Raw genomic sequence first — 13,895 nt, forward strand, 5'->3', positions numbered from 1 at the left:
ACATTTTGTTTCCTACTTTTTCCTAGCACAATGTCATGTGAACATTCTTGTTCATGTTTCCTTAAGCACAGGAAAAGCAGCTGGGTATACACCTAAATCTGTCCACCAGTGTGTACGTGTTAATGAGCATTAGAAATTGACAAAGCATTCTCTACAGTAGTGGTAGCAATTTATATTCCTAAATTGTGAATTGAAAGTTCTTTCGCCATTAACACCCTTAACAACATTTTAATGTAAGTCTTTGTAAAGTTCACCAATCTGATGGGTAAGCAATAGTTTCTCACTGTGCATATAGTGATTTTCAGAAGCATGGACTGTGTTGTGTGAGGATCTTCGAGTGATGATAATTTTGGAGTATTTGTAATTCACCACGCACATTCTCTAACCTTGTGTTATCAATATTTCTTTGACACAACTTAAGATTGGTCCCTAGAGGAATCAAATTACACAACATAACATTTCTATAATCTTTTCAAGTCTGTCTCCATGTTCAAGTCCCTAACCCTCAACCTTTCAGGGAGTGGTAGGAGGTGGGTGTATGGTATCCCCAGAACACTGCCAATGATGTCAGACTCCCAGGCAATGTGTGTCAGGGACACTCTAAGTGTTGCTATTGCCTTCTTTCCACCCACACTAGGCAAATCACCAGCCCATTCCTAGCAGAGTATGAAAGATGCAGACGTGTGCTAGGGCTTCAACTTAGATCTTGTCTTTGAAAGACAGAGACTAGATATAAATAGGGTTTTTTAAAATAATTGCTGCAACTATGGCAACTTTGAATGTGAGCATAGCTTTCATTTTAAATAGGATTAGTCATGTGGAAATATCATCTAGTTAGTGTGATCATACATTCAGTCAATAAGCATTTTAGAGCAAAATACATATAAGCTACCAATGGTGTTCCCAAGCTCATGGTACAGACAGACACACAAATGAATAATACAATGCCACAGATCTTTACAAAGGAGATAAATAATGTATCTTTTTAAAAATCCCAGATAGACAAAGAAATGGAAAAGCAAAATATTGACTGATTCATAACAGGATTTCAACCCATGCTCAAAGAGAAGATGAAGAAAAGTCAGGAACAAAATAAAAGCTGAATTTGTTTATGAGTTCTAATATTTTGTATCCAATTACATGTCTGAGTTTAAACTTCAGACTCACCATTTTCTACATGTGTGACCCTGGGAAAGTTAAGTATACTGTCTCTAAGCTTCAGTTTCCTAACCAATAAAATATGAAAAAGATAAGAGTATATGCTTCTTAAGGCTATTGTTGTGAATACATCTATTAAGAGATATAAAGTGCTTAAATAATTCACATGAATATTAAAAATATATAAATTAATTACTCTAGGGTCACTCAGAAACATTAAATGGAGTAGTGTGAAGTTTCATCCCTAATGTCAATTTCATGATTTATTTCTGTATTTCTTAATATCCCCCAAATAATCTAGAAACAAATGATTACATACAAAATCACGGGTTTCAGTCACTTTTAGACTTCTTGGATTTCTGTGTCTATTTAAGATTTTGACTTCAGCTGCATATCTGAATCAGATCTCAAGCCACATTAAACTTCTAATTTTGTTCCTTTTATAGAATGTCAGAACATTTGTCCACTGTGCATCATAGATGCTTTAATCTCTGCTCTACTTTCTGAGTCTTTTATATCTCGTTCTGCCTCTGGGAAAGGTATTTTCTCTCTTTTCCTTTAGATATCATTGTTGAAGCTTTGTGTCTAACTGTTCTAAAAACTTAATATCTTCACAACGGCTTCTTTGCTTTTGAATGCCACTATTAGGGGGATGGAGGAGATAAATATAGAATATTTCTTTTTCATGTAGTAGTCTTGAGAGCCTCAACCTTGTGGCAGTTGCCAGCAGTAGGTTTTTGCAAAGCATTCTTTGTGCTTTTATGAAACCTGGACCAGGCTGTCATGTGAGCAAAACAGCCACTGGCAGTGCTCCTCTGCGAGCTTTCTCTAACCTTTCCTGTCCTCTCTGCTTCCTGGACATACCATACCCAAGTGGGACATTGCATGACAGAAGGAAAAGCAAGAATAATCTAAATTGTAAAATAGGAAGAGTAAGGTCAGGAAAGAAGGAGTGAGAGTAAAAGGGAGAAGAAGTGAGAGTGAAGCAAGACATCAACATTCTTTTAAAATTTGCTCTATGCCTGATAATGGGCCACATGCTTTATATATACAATGTCATTTCATTCTCAAAGACTATTAGAGGAGGTTCCATTATCCCTAGTTAACAGGTGATGTAATCGAGAATCAGATATCCAGTAACCGTTCAAGCTCATGTAGCTAGCAGGTGATGGGATTAGGAAGTAACCCCAGGTTTTCAGTTAAAACACCCTATTCTTTTATGTTCTACAAAGAGGAAGAGTCCATGGGTGTGTACTATGTGAGATGGAGAGGGACTGAGTGGTGGCTTGAAGACTCCCTTAGCAAAGACTTAGGGAGGTCTCTTTGCAAAGTAAATGGATATTTTCGAGGTGGGGAAGGTAACTAACTCACACATAGATACTCTGTGATATTGTTTCCCAGTTGTTGGCAGAAATATTTTATAAAACTCTTGGGTGCCAAAGTATTTGTTTTCTCATGGTAAATCAATAATAACAAATAGTTATTATTACTTCAGATTGAACAACAAGCAAAAGAGACACTGAGAATTATACGTGCTCATTAATTCATTGAGTCTGAAAGAATTCACTGAGTGTTCATTGAGTACCTACGATATGCATAGAAGAGTGCTAGGCACCGTTGTAAGTACACAAGCTTACAATATCCATAGGTGCCAGAATGCATTTCAGTAGCCTTAAATTATGTAATTTTGAAAATAAGGTTAAATATGTTGTCTTGGAAGTGTAGCATTGAAGAAATAAAATTTAATCAGGGTGTTGATAGAATGGTAGGCTATAGATAGGCAGAGAGGTGAGAAGAAAGGCATTCCAGGGAGACAGTGGAAAAAAAAAACAAAAACACAAAGTCAGTGGTGCAGACCTAGTTTACGCTTTGAAGAGGCTAGCTTGGAATTACATGGGAATGATGGCTATGTGTCATAACTTATGTTTAAAAATGTACCAACTCCCAGACATGGCAACTTTCACTATTTATTCTCTGAGTGTGTATGACTTTGTGATGGTGAATCTAGCAGATGCAATTTTAAAATTTGCTGCTTATGAAAAATATACTTATTTGAAGCAAAGGATAGTTAGTCATCGGTCAAGCTGTGAGTTTCTTGCAAGCAAGACTGATCTCTAGATTATCAGTTATAAACCAAAGAATGTGATTATTGGAAAGTAATGATGGAGGTGTTTATTTTGCTACTTTCTGATGACTCCACAATGAAATTAAATGAAAAGTCCAAGTACTTACTCCCTGCATGTCTGTGAACCTCCCTTTCACTCCATTTCAGTTCTCTTCAGCACTAAACTGATCCACAAAGGAGCAATGGAAAACTATGTCTATGGCTAAAAGACATTCTTATGCTACTCATTAATATTCCTTTGGGATAAATATTCAGAGAAGCTTCTACAATATAATTATGCTCCAAGGGAACTCAATTATATTTTTGAGTTCTTATGGAGGTTACTTTTCATAAGAAACATAGCATTCAGTACCTGATCAGAAGTAAGGGTGATACCTTGCCTCACAAACACAAAAGCCAAGATGCAAGGACAGTTATGAATATGCTACATGGTTTGTCTCTTGGCAAGAAGAGGTTGTTGTGAAGCTTGAACTCAAGCCAGTGAGAAGCTCCAAGTTGGCATGGGACAGGAAGAGGAAAAAGCAGTGAATTTTGCATCGGAAGCCATGAGCCCCAGTTCTGACTCTGCCACTGTTCTGTCCCAGAGATTCTGACCACTTCTCTGAGCCACTGTTTCTTATTTTGCATAATGAGAGAGTAATACTTCACAGCACAGTTGCGGGGCTTACAACTCTCATGTGTGGAAATGCTGTGAAAACTATAGAGTATGAAGTAAAACTATAAAGTACTAGACACTCGAAGTTTAATGCTATTGTGATTAAAAGGGACTCAAGTGAACTGTGCCTAAATTAACACTTAAGGCTATCCTGCATCTGTAGAATTTCTGGCACCTTTCACCTCTCTCTGATGGACAAATTGCTGAGGGCTGAATATCAAAAACAGCAGGGTTGAAACTGTTCATGGATTTTACTACCTTACAGAGTTTTAAAACTGTGCTTGTTAGAGGACACTGTGTATGGATAATTATATCATTATTAATTGACTGTGAAGTATATTTTAGTTGTTAGTATGAATTACTTTCAGTCTAAGAATTAATATCATGCTCACATCTACATTGTTTAGATGTGGGGACTACTGCAAGATAACAGGTCATAAAAGCACCAGTGTGAGTTGTCAGGCAGAAATGCATAAAAATATGCATTTATCAGCCACATGGAAGCTGGCTTCCTAGTTATTGAATTAATTAGCATTGAGTTAAAAATGTAAATTAATTTGAATCACATTCCCCTTCAGTATTCTCATATCTTAATGAAAGTAGGAAGGTAAATAGCAGGAAAGATCATTTTAAAAAATAAAATATTATTTGGGTATGGGTTATTATTGTTGCTATTATATGTGACAGTATCATGACACATTCACACATGATAAGTCTTAAACAACTTTAATTTTATTTGGAGGAATCCACAGCTTCTTTTGGGTCCAGATATTGCATGTTGTTTTAACTAACTCTGAAAAATTGCTGAATATTTTAAATGAAATAACACCTATTGCAATAAGAAGTCATTGTATACTAGCTCTCTATAACAAAGGCTAATAAAATCTTTTCCTGAAGCTAGAACCATATTTTTAAACTTTGTTTCATACAAATATTTTACTATGCATTAAATTATATAGCATTTATACCTTGCCTTATAATCAGATGCTAAAGAAGGATATATACCATCTAACAAGATCCAATTAATTTTAAATCTGTCGATTATAGTCTGATTTATTAAGAGCACATTCACACTTCATGAAATAAATGTATTGTTAAAGAATGTCTCCCCAGATAGATCACAAATCATTTATTAAATTTCATGCACATCTATCTAAATAGAGGCTAATGCACTTGGAGTCAGGGCAGGATTTCCTACACTTTCTCGACTTTTGCAAGTGATGTGTCTCTTTGTGACCCATCTGAATGTTCATCAGCTTTTCTTACTGTTCTTCAGTGTAGCTTGGATGCATTCAAGGTAGCACAGTTACGCTGTCCTGAAGTATTGGTCCATCAGCAGCTGATAACCAGTATGTCTCAGGGCAATTGGTCAGAGAGAACAGGGAAGAAGAAAGTCAGAGCTTCTGTGTTTGACAGTACCCCTGCTTATTCAGGAAGCACTACGAAGTACATCTATGCTATACTTTAGAGCTATTATTTGTTTATCTATTTACCAAATACATGTAGCATATATTTAGTATACATTTCTCTGTTGACTAAATGTAAAGGCATCTGTATTTTAGGAGTATCTTATTCTTTTTATTCTTACTATTTTTCTGATGCACATTGTTCTTTTTCTAATTGATGTACATTCTTAGTTATCAAATTAGCACATGAAGAGTACAGAACTGCATTGCAGAATTGCAGTAATTTGGATCCCTTTTAGTGCTTTTTTTCAACATCCCTTCACCACAGCTAGAGAAAACTGGATCAGATCAAAACTCTGGAGTTTCTCAGTTCTTAAGCGGTGACTCCCTGACTATGCTTAACGCTCCATATTCTCATGAAACCAGCTTCTTAGTTCAACATACGCAGTTGCTATGAAAGGATCAGATAACCCCATAAAGAGTTCTTTCAAGAAGTAGAAACTGACTTGAGAGAGGAACCATACACTGGAAAATGGTTGTACCTAAAAACATTTAAGACCCTTGCCATCTTTGATGCTCTATTCTCTAAATCGACTGAGATTACTCTGCTGTCTTAGCCTAGGTTTCCCCTTTGGATGACCGACCAAGGCAAGGACTTTTGAAGGCAGGCAATTAATTTTGGGAGTGGTTCTAGGGAAACTGGAGTGAGGGCAGGGATGGGTAGAGAAAATCCAAGGGTGCTTTGTGAATTGGTGATGTTTTAAGCTTGATCCTGTTGGAACTCTGTGAGAAGCTGGGCAGAATGTGTCTCAGTACTATTAATTCAAAGGACGAGGATCATGTGCATGTGTCTTAGGCATGCTGGGCATGCTCCCCTCCGCATCCCAAAGAGTCCTTTATTCACAAAATATCATGAATACCTTGAGAGAAATTGACGATCCCCAGAATTCAGTGTTAGAACAATACTCTCCCTGTGGAGTGGAAATGAAGAGCTTTCCTCAGCAGTTTACTCTACATATGCTAGATGATGTTGCATTTCTATTGCTATTAATGTTACTTTTATTATCAGAAGTAACTGAATTCTGGAATATATTTTTGGATAGTCAATTCCATCCTTTCATTATTCAAATGAGAAAAGTAAGGCTCAGAAATATAAGATAAATTCTAAAATCACACAGCAATTCAGAGAAAGAGTCTATTTTTATTCTAAAAGATTTCTTGACTTTTTTTGTTTAAGCCTTGTCCTCCATGCTTCACTGCTTTCAAAACAATACAAAAAGCATTGAACCAAGGTTTTATTTTAGCCATATTTGATTTCTGAGTTCCAGGACTCTTAGGGATGATGTAATCAGCCACTATATACCAGTGACAGTGTTTGCAAGGAGCCATATTTTGGTAAACATCACTATTCACCAGTGTCTATTCTCTTTAACTTCTAGATACGTGAAGATTCCAATTTTCTGCATAAGCATGTAACTAATTCTAGAAAATAAAATGTGAATGGAAGCTGTATCTATAACTTCTGTGTCAAAAATTTATACTTGAATCTTTAGTCTTCTCTTTCTCTAACATATTACTGGAGATTATATAATTATGGCCTCTATAAATAGGTGAAGCCTCACTCAACTGGACTTCTTGAAACACCAAAACAGAACCTCCCTTCCAGTCTGTACAGAGGATGTAGTATGATCAAGATACTGGCTTTTGTTGTTTTAAACCAGTGAAATTTGGGGGCTGTTCATAGGATATCATAGGATAATAGCTGTTATCCTATCATATCAGTTGTTCATGTCATAGGATAACAGCCTATTACAACTAATACATTTTGAGAGCAAGGTAATTATTTTATACTTCTTGAATCACTCTCATCTTTTATTGATTGTTGATCTTGTTCGGATAAAATCTGGATTTTTTTATGTGATAGTGTCTAAATAGCTGTTAAATTTCCCAGCAACTGATGCTGATATTAAAAATGATTTGCCTCTCTGTGGTAACTGTGAGAACACACCTCATAGATCTGTATATAGGAGGCATGTAATTAACCAAGGGCCTTAACCCCTACGCTCTAAAAATCCAACCTTATATTTGTTCCAAGGAAATGTTTCTTATGAACTACTTCTAACCTGTGACTACCTATGTTAGAGATACTAGAGCAGGCATGTTCTTGGAAGACCCAGTACTCCTCTGACAGCCAACTCAGGCTCAAGAACTTCCTGATGACCTTGACAAATCTTCCTGAGACTGCATGTTAGCCTAAGACCCTCAGACCACACCTTCCCTGCCTGTCTCTTTCATTAGAGATCAGACTCTGCATTGCAGTCTGACTACTCTCCTAGATTATTCTGCTTCATCCCGTTTTTTCTCACATAGGCATTTTTCCTAATAAACTGAATGTATGCTTAACCCTATCTTGACATTGACCTCTTTGAGAATATGGAGTTACACATTCTGTATGTTGTAACTAAGACTTCTCCAAAATACCAATTCTTTATGGGGCTGCCTATCGCTGATTCACTATCTTTGAATTACTAATTTTCTTTACTTTAAAGCCAAAATGTTTAGAGCTAGAAAATGCTTAGAGAGCTGGTCCAAGTTTCTCCAAATGTATATCAATTGCATCCAAACCAGCTGGGATGCTTGTTTAAATGTGTTGAGACCTGCTGAATAGGACCTGAAAACCTAAATTTATAAACTGGCTCCCCCAGGTGATTCTTAATGCACATTATGGAAAGTCACTAATTGAATTCACATAGAATTAAAATCTAGTGAAAGGAATAAAGTAATCCAAATTACTCAGTAAATTAAAGTCAAATTTGGTCTATACATCTCCAGCCTCTAATGTTAGTACATTATTTGTATATTACACCAATTACATTGCAAAGCTAGAGAAGTCCTCACCCTCAGAGCTTTTGATAAGTTAAGTAATCAAAACTTACAGGAAAGATATTTAACTTCTTTGGCACACATGACACCTGTCATTGCCTAATGAAGTCTGACAGAGTCATCTAGCCACTTTCAAAGACTTGGCTAAGATGGTGACCAACAGTCATGAGCAATAAATGAGGGAGATATTTAAAACTGTTTTTGTAAAAACATAAATCTCTAAAACCTTCACAGCTAATGAAATGAATTAAAAAAGAACTTGAAATTACATCTGTGGGCATATTTTGGGATAGGCTTTTGAGTGTTCAGTTGATTTAATGTTTATTTTAACCATTTGAAATAATGAGGTTATGAAGAAGTGAGTCTAGTTATTAGGACCGGTTTAAGAACTAAATTAGATTTGTTGTGTACAACTAATCAATCCAATAAAACCAATTGATGATTTCATTGATCTAAGTTAGTTAAATTTCAGGTCCTATAGAAAAATATGATGGTAAATTGAAAAGAATCTTGATAATTGGAAAAAATCACTCATTAAAATAAAAGAAAGTAAACAAACATTAAAAATATAACAAGGACAAAGCTACAGCTTATTAGAATGTGTACATTAAGGATAAGGACCAAATTACAGAGTTTGAATGGGCATTTATGTGGCAAAAATTACATTTGAAATCAAAATCTATGAGAAAATTAAAGTAAATGTTTATAATCAATAAACACAAAATTCAAGCATGACTAATAAACCACAATCGAGACAGGAGTTAATACTTTATAGTCAACATTACATCAGCATATATTAATATTTTACTCAATTGAACTTTAAATTTGAAAGAGAATAGCAAAAAGCATTCATTGTTTCCAAAGAGATAAGGATGTGGATCTGCAAGAAAAATGTAAAGATATTGGTCTTGTTTATCCCAGAATAGCAAAATACAAATCTGTTCTTCTCATGAGGAAAACTCTTATTAGTGACATGGAAGCACTTAAAGATAAAAAGACATGAATTATAGAAAGTAAGTTCAGGAGAGTAGAAAATTTAACACTGAGAAAGAGTAAGCTCCATAAGAATAGAAATCACATGAATTTCATTCACCATTGAATATTTAACACAAAGAACAGAGCCTGGCACTTACTAAGCACTCAAACAGTGAATAAATGAATGAATGAATCTATGTTTTTATCTTTGGAAATCTAAGAGAAGTTGTCTACCATGCAAAGAAGTGGAATTTAAAATAAAAATCAATTCAAGTCCATACACACACACACACACACACACACACACACACACAATTCTGTGGTATAAGTTTGAGTCCTATATTTAAGAGTGATTGGTATGTTCCATGTTATTGGTCTAAATAATCACTTACCTTACTGGGTTTCATTATCAATTAAGATAATAAAAGCAGAGAGAAAGAGAGGTAGGAAGATAATGTAGAAAAATTATATTCATTGAAAGAGCATTCATGGATTTAGAAAATTACTTTGGAAAGTTATTGCAATAACAACAGCAGGAGTATGGAAAATACTCTGAATGAACTAGACATTTTTTAAATGATTCTTTATTAATAATCCTCTTGTACCATGCAATTTCACCAAGTAGATTATCTACTAATAGGAAGATAACTGCAAAAGAGATAGGTCCAAGCCATAGCTACAGTTGGTTTTATTTTTTGTCACAACCATGTTTTAAATGTTAACTATAATATAGATATTCCTTTCCACATACATGTATTTATATACACACACACCACACCCCTCCTTCCCTCATCCAACTAACACAACTTCCTGATGCTTAGTGGCCATTTTTAAGTATCTGTGCTTTCTGAGTTGAAGAGCTAGACAAAAATAACCCTGTCATAGAATCAAAGCCCCTTTCTTTAAATATACCAGGTTGCAAAAATCACATATTGAAGAATGCATCCTTGGAGTACTTGTAACCAATCTCTATTTATCTGACATCATCAGGACAATGAAAAAACATAACTATTATACCTGAATTCTGGGAATCGAGAGAGTAGAGTCAGGTCAAGAATGTCCAGGGAAGAGAGAAGTTCCTCTGATTTGGAAAACTGGCACTACATAGCTCTGGGCAAGGGAACACCTTTCTGTATTTAATGTTTTCATAGCAATCCAAACTTTGTAACCTTTAAATTGACCTTGCCTGAGGTACATAGTCCTTATCATCTTAGCCTGGAACTCCCACTCTTCACAGTTAACACTGAGTATAGGGAATTCCTGAGAAGCACTGTGACTGACTTCAAGTTAAGAATCCTGCCAATGTAAGTACATTGTCACTACTACTTAGAACATTCAAATCAGTAAGAAACACTCTCCTGAACCAAGTTTCTTTTTCACTTGTCACTGTTTTCTGTTCAAACAAATTATCAGAAGAAAGATATTTCACCCAGAATATGCTATGTTATATTCATTCTATTATTTAGACAGTAGTCCCCACTTCTCTGCAGAGGATGCATTCCATGACCCCTAGTGGATGCCTGAAATTGCGGATAGCACTGAATCTGATTGTCATCAATCGGAACACATTTCTGCTCATGTCTTCCAACAGCAAATTTAGTGCCTTTTGCATTTTAAGTAGCACTTATGTACTGTGGCTGTAACATTTACGGTTTGAAGTGAGACAACAAAACTAGCATAAATTTACCTTTCATTCTTTACAAATTTAGGAATAGATGATCCATTCTTACATTAGATCTTAGCAACCTCAGTATGCAATATTTTTTCTTTCCCTATTAATTTGAGAACTTTCACCTTTTATCTTAAAGGATGTACCTATGGCTTCTCTTTGGCGTATCTGAATTCCCAGCATCACTACTTTTGAGCTTTGCAGTCATTTTAAGCAAAACAAGTTTTGCTTGAACGTAAGTGATGCTGTGTGATATTACTGCAACAGTAGATGTGATCATAAAGATGGCTACTAAGTGACTAAGGGGTAGCTACATATAGCATGGAGATGCTGGACAAAGGGTGATTCACATCCTGGGTGGGATGAAGTAGGGTGGTGCGAGATTTTATTATGCTGCTCAAAACAGCACGAAATTTAAAACTTAGAATAGTCTATTTCTGGAATTTTCCATTTAATATTTTCAGACCACAGTTGACTGCGGGTAACTAAAACCACAGAAAGCGAGCCAAAGCTAAGGGGAGACAACCATACCATGTATACAATTATATTTTCAATATTTTCCTTTTTTTAATGATTAAAAAGTACTTGTCCAACAAGTAGGAAAGGAAAAACACAATTCTGTGTTGCAAACCCATAAGAGTTCAATAGTAAATTCATATTTTGCTTATTTGTTTTTCAACTTTTCCCTGTCTTTCTTAATTCAACAAGATCAAAATTGTGACATATGACAACGAAAAATTCCTTAAGGTTTCTCTGCATAAATATCTTCTACTGGAAAATTAAAAACAAAATTGAAGTCAAGAGTCTTCTTCATTCTTTCTACATGTGTCTCAAAGACTTAGTTTCTTCCCATTTCACTCTATTTTGCCTTAGTAGTATCCAACATCTGAACTTTTTTACTTTCCTGGAGATTTGCTCATCAATATAAATATTTTCCCTGCAGTTTGTAACTACTAACTTTCTATCTTAAAGACAATCACTTTTGATTTCTTGACATCCCAATTTTATTCCTTCTTAAAGCATTTTATTTTCAATTCCTACTCATATTTCTATAGTATGTTAGTTACTTAACAGCAGCTGATGGAAATTGTAATGACAGCTGAGTCTGAATACTACAAAGATACACAGTATGCTAAAGCCTGTTCTTTCTAATCTGAGGTTCACCATTAGGGCTTTTTTGTGGTCTACAAATATTAAATTCTATATTGATTTCATCTGAGACAGTGCACAATTATTGTTGCAGTTACTCCTTAAAAGCATCAGTAATTAGTTGCTTGTGTTCTATTAGTGCTTTTTCTAAATATACTGTTTAGATAAATATTACTCCTATGGAAATGAATGTTTCTATAGGTTTTTTCATAGCCAGAATAAACTAGGAGGAGTGTTTCCGTTACAATATGTTACCCTGTAGAAATATAAAACAAAGGGAGGTTAAAAACCTTTACATGCAAATTTGAATAACAAATATTAGAGCATGGTTTTACTTTGGGCAGCATCTATTGGACATATGGGAAGCTCTTTTAGTTGGTTCTCTTCTGTTTTTCTTTTCTTTTTCTTTTTCATATTTTTAGAATACATCAAATAGTTTTTAAAATAGAAAAAAGTCATGTTCATGTCTTCCACCCACGAATTTGCTGCATTTTATTTACATTTTAAATTTACATTTTATTATATATTTTATTTACCTAGAAGCTGTTTTTAAACTGATTATAATAACTATAAGAAGTATAGCAAATTTATGTCACTATTTATTTTCTCCTGGATAAAATGTGCATTTATTTAGGAAGAAATTAAAATTCAGTAAAAGAAAAAAATAATATTTTTAATTTTTAAAAGGATGCTTAAAATAAAAACATAAAAGTTCTAGCATTTTTTCACTTATTATGCCATAAATTTGTAAGTGCATTCTTTGGAGAAATAGCTTTCAGAAGACAAATGTACCCATATTTATATGGAACTTGACACATTGGTCAAATATTTAACCTGATTTAACATTTAATCAATGCAAGATTTTTTAATTATAGCAAATTATAAAATCATACAATTTTTAATTTTATCTTAGTATCCTCAACAATCTTAGAGCTTAATATTCTCATAGGCATTTTCATTTAAAAGCTAAGATTAAAATAAGTGATTTAAAATAGCTATTTTGTTCTGACAGCATAAAATAAAAAAAATAGCTATTTTGTTCTGACACCATAAAATAAACAGAACTTTATTTTTACAAGATTTATTTAACAACCAGTTAATAGAAGCATTTTATTACATCAGCATTGATATATGCAACAACAGACTTCATGGCAAAGGTGTGTGTTTCAAAATAGGCAGCAATCTTGAAATTCATAATGTTGAATAACTACAAACGTACATTTATTTTAATCAATATAAACCCTATAACATAAAAATTTAAAAAGGTTTGAACCTTTAACAAAAATCTCTGTTTCATTTGGTAATTGATTTTCCATACTGAAAAACTCATTTTTAATGCAAATAACGTTTCTTCTGACTTTGCCCATGCTGCTACCATATCTGATTACTTCTACTCAGAGTGGGTTATTTTCTAAAGGAGGGTTTGCAAGCTGAGTGTGTGTGTATAAGTATATTGTAAAGGTTTTAAGGGCAAAAATAGTGTACACATTAAAATGAAGCAAATTTTTCTTCTTCTTTAAAATAATTCACTTTCTTATTTCAAAACTTAAAGCCTGGTCAAAATTTGGATTAATCACTGAAACAAAACAACAAAACAATTATTTACATCGAGACTTAATTTCTTTTTATTATTATCTTTTTAAACTAATGCAACAACATGTGCTCGGTATCTTTATTTTAATTAAGATTTCTCTCTTTATTAGATCTTAGTTATCTAGAGAAGTCAGGTCGTCTTCTCCACTCACCTGTTTACACAAAGGTTTTTCACTTCGACTTGCAACTTCGTATTTCCATATAAAATTCGAGAAAGGGTGGAGAAATATAACTACAGAAATAATCTGAAAATTTCAAAACACGGATTTTTCATTATCCTCC

This window comes from Macaca thibetana, chromosome 8 (genome assembly GCF_024542745.1).
Source record: "Macaca thibetana thibetana isolate TM-01 chromosome 8, ASM2454274v1, whole genome shotgun sequence".
NCBI classification, from domain to species: domain Eukaryota; kingdom Metazoa; phylum Chordata; class Mammalia; order Primates; family Cercopithecidae; genus Macaca; species Macaca thibetana.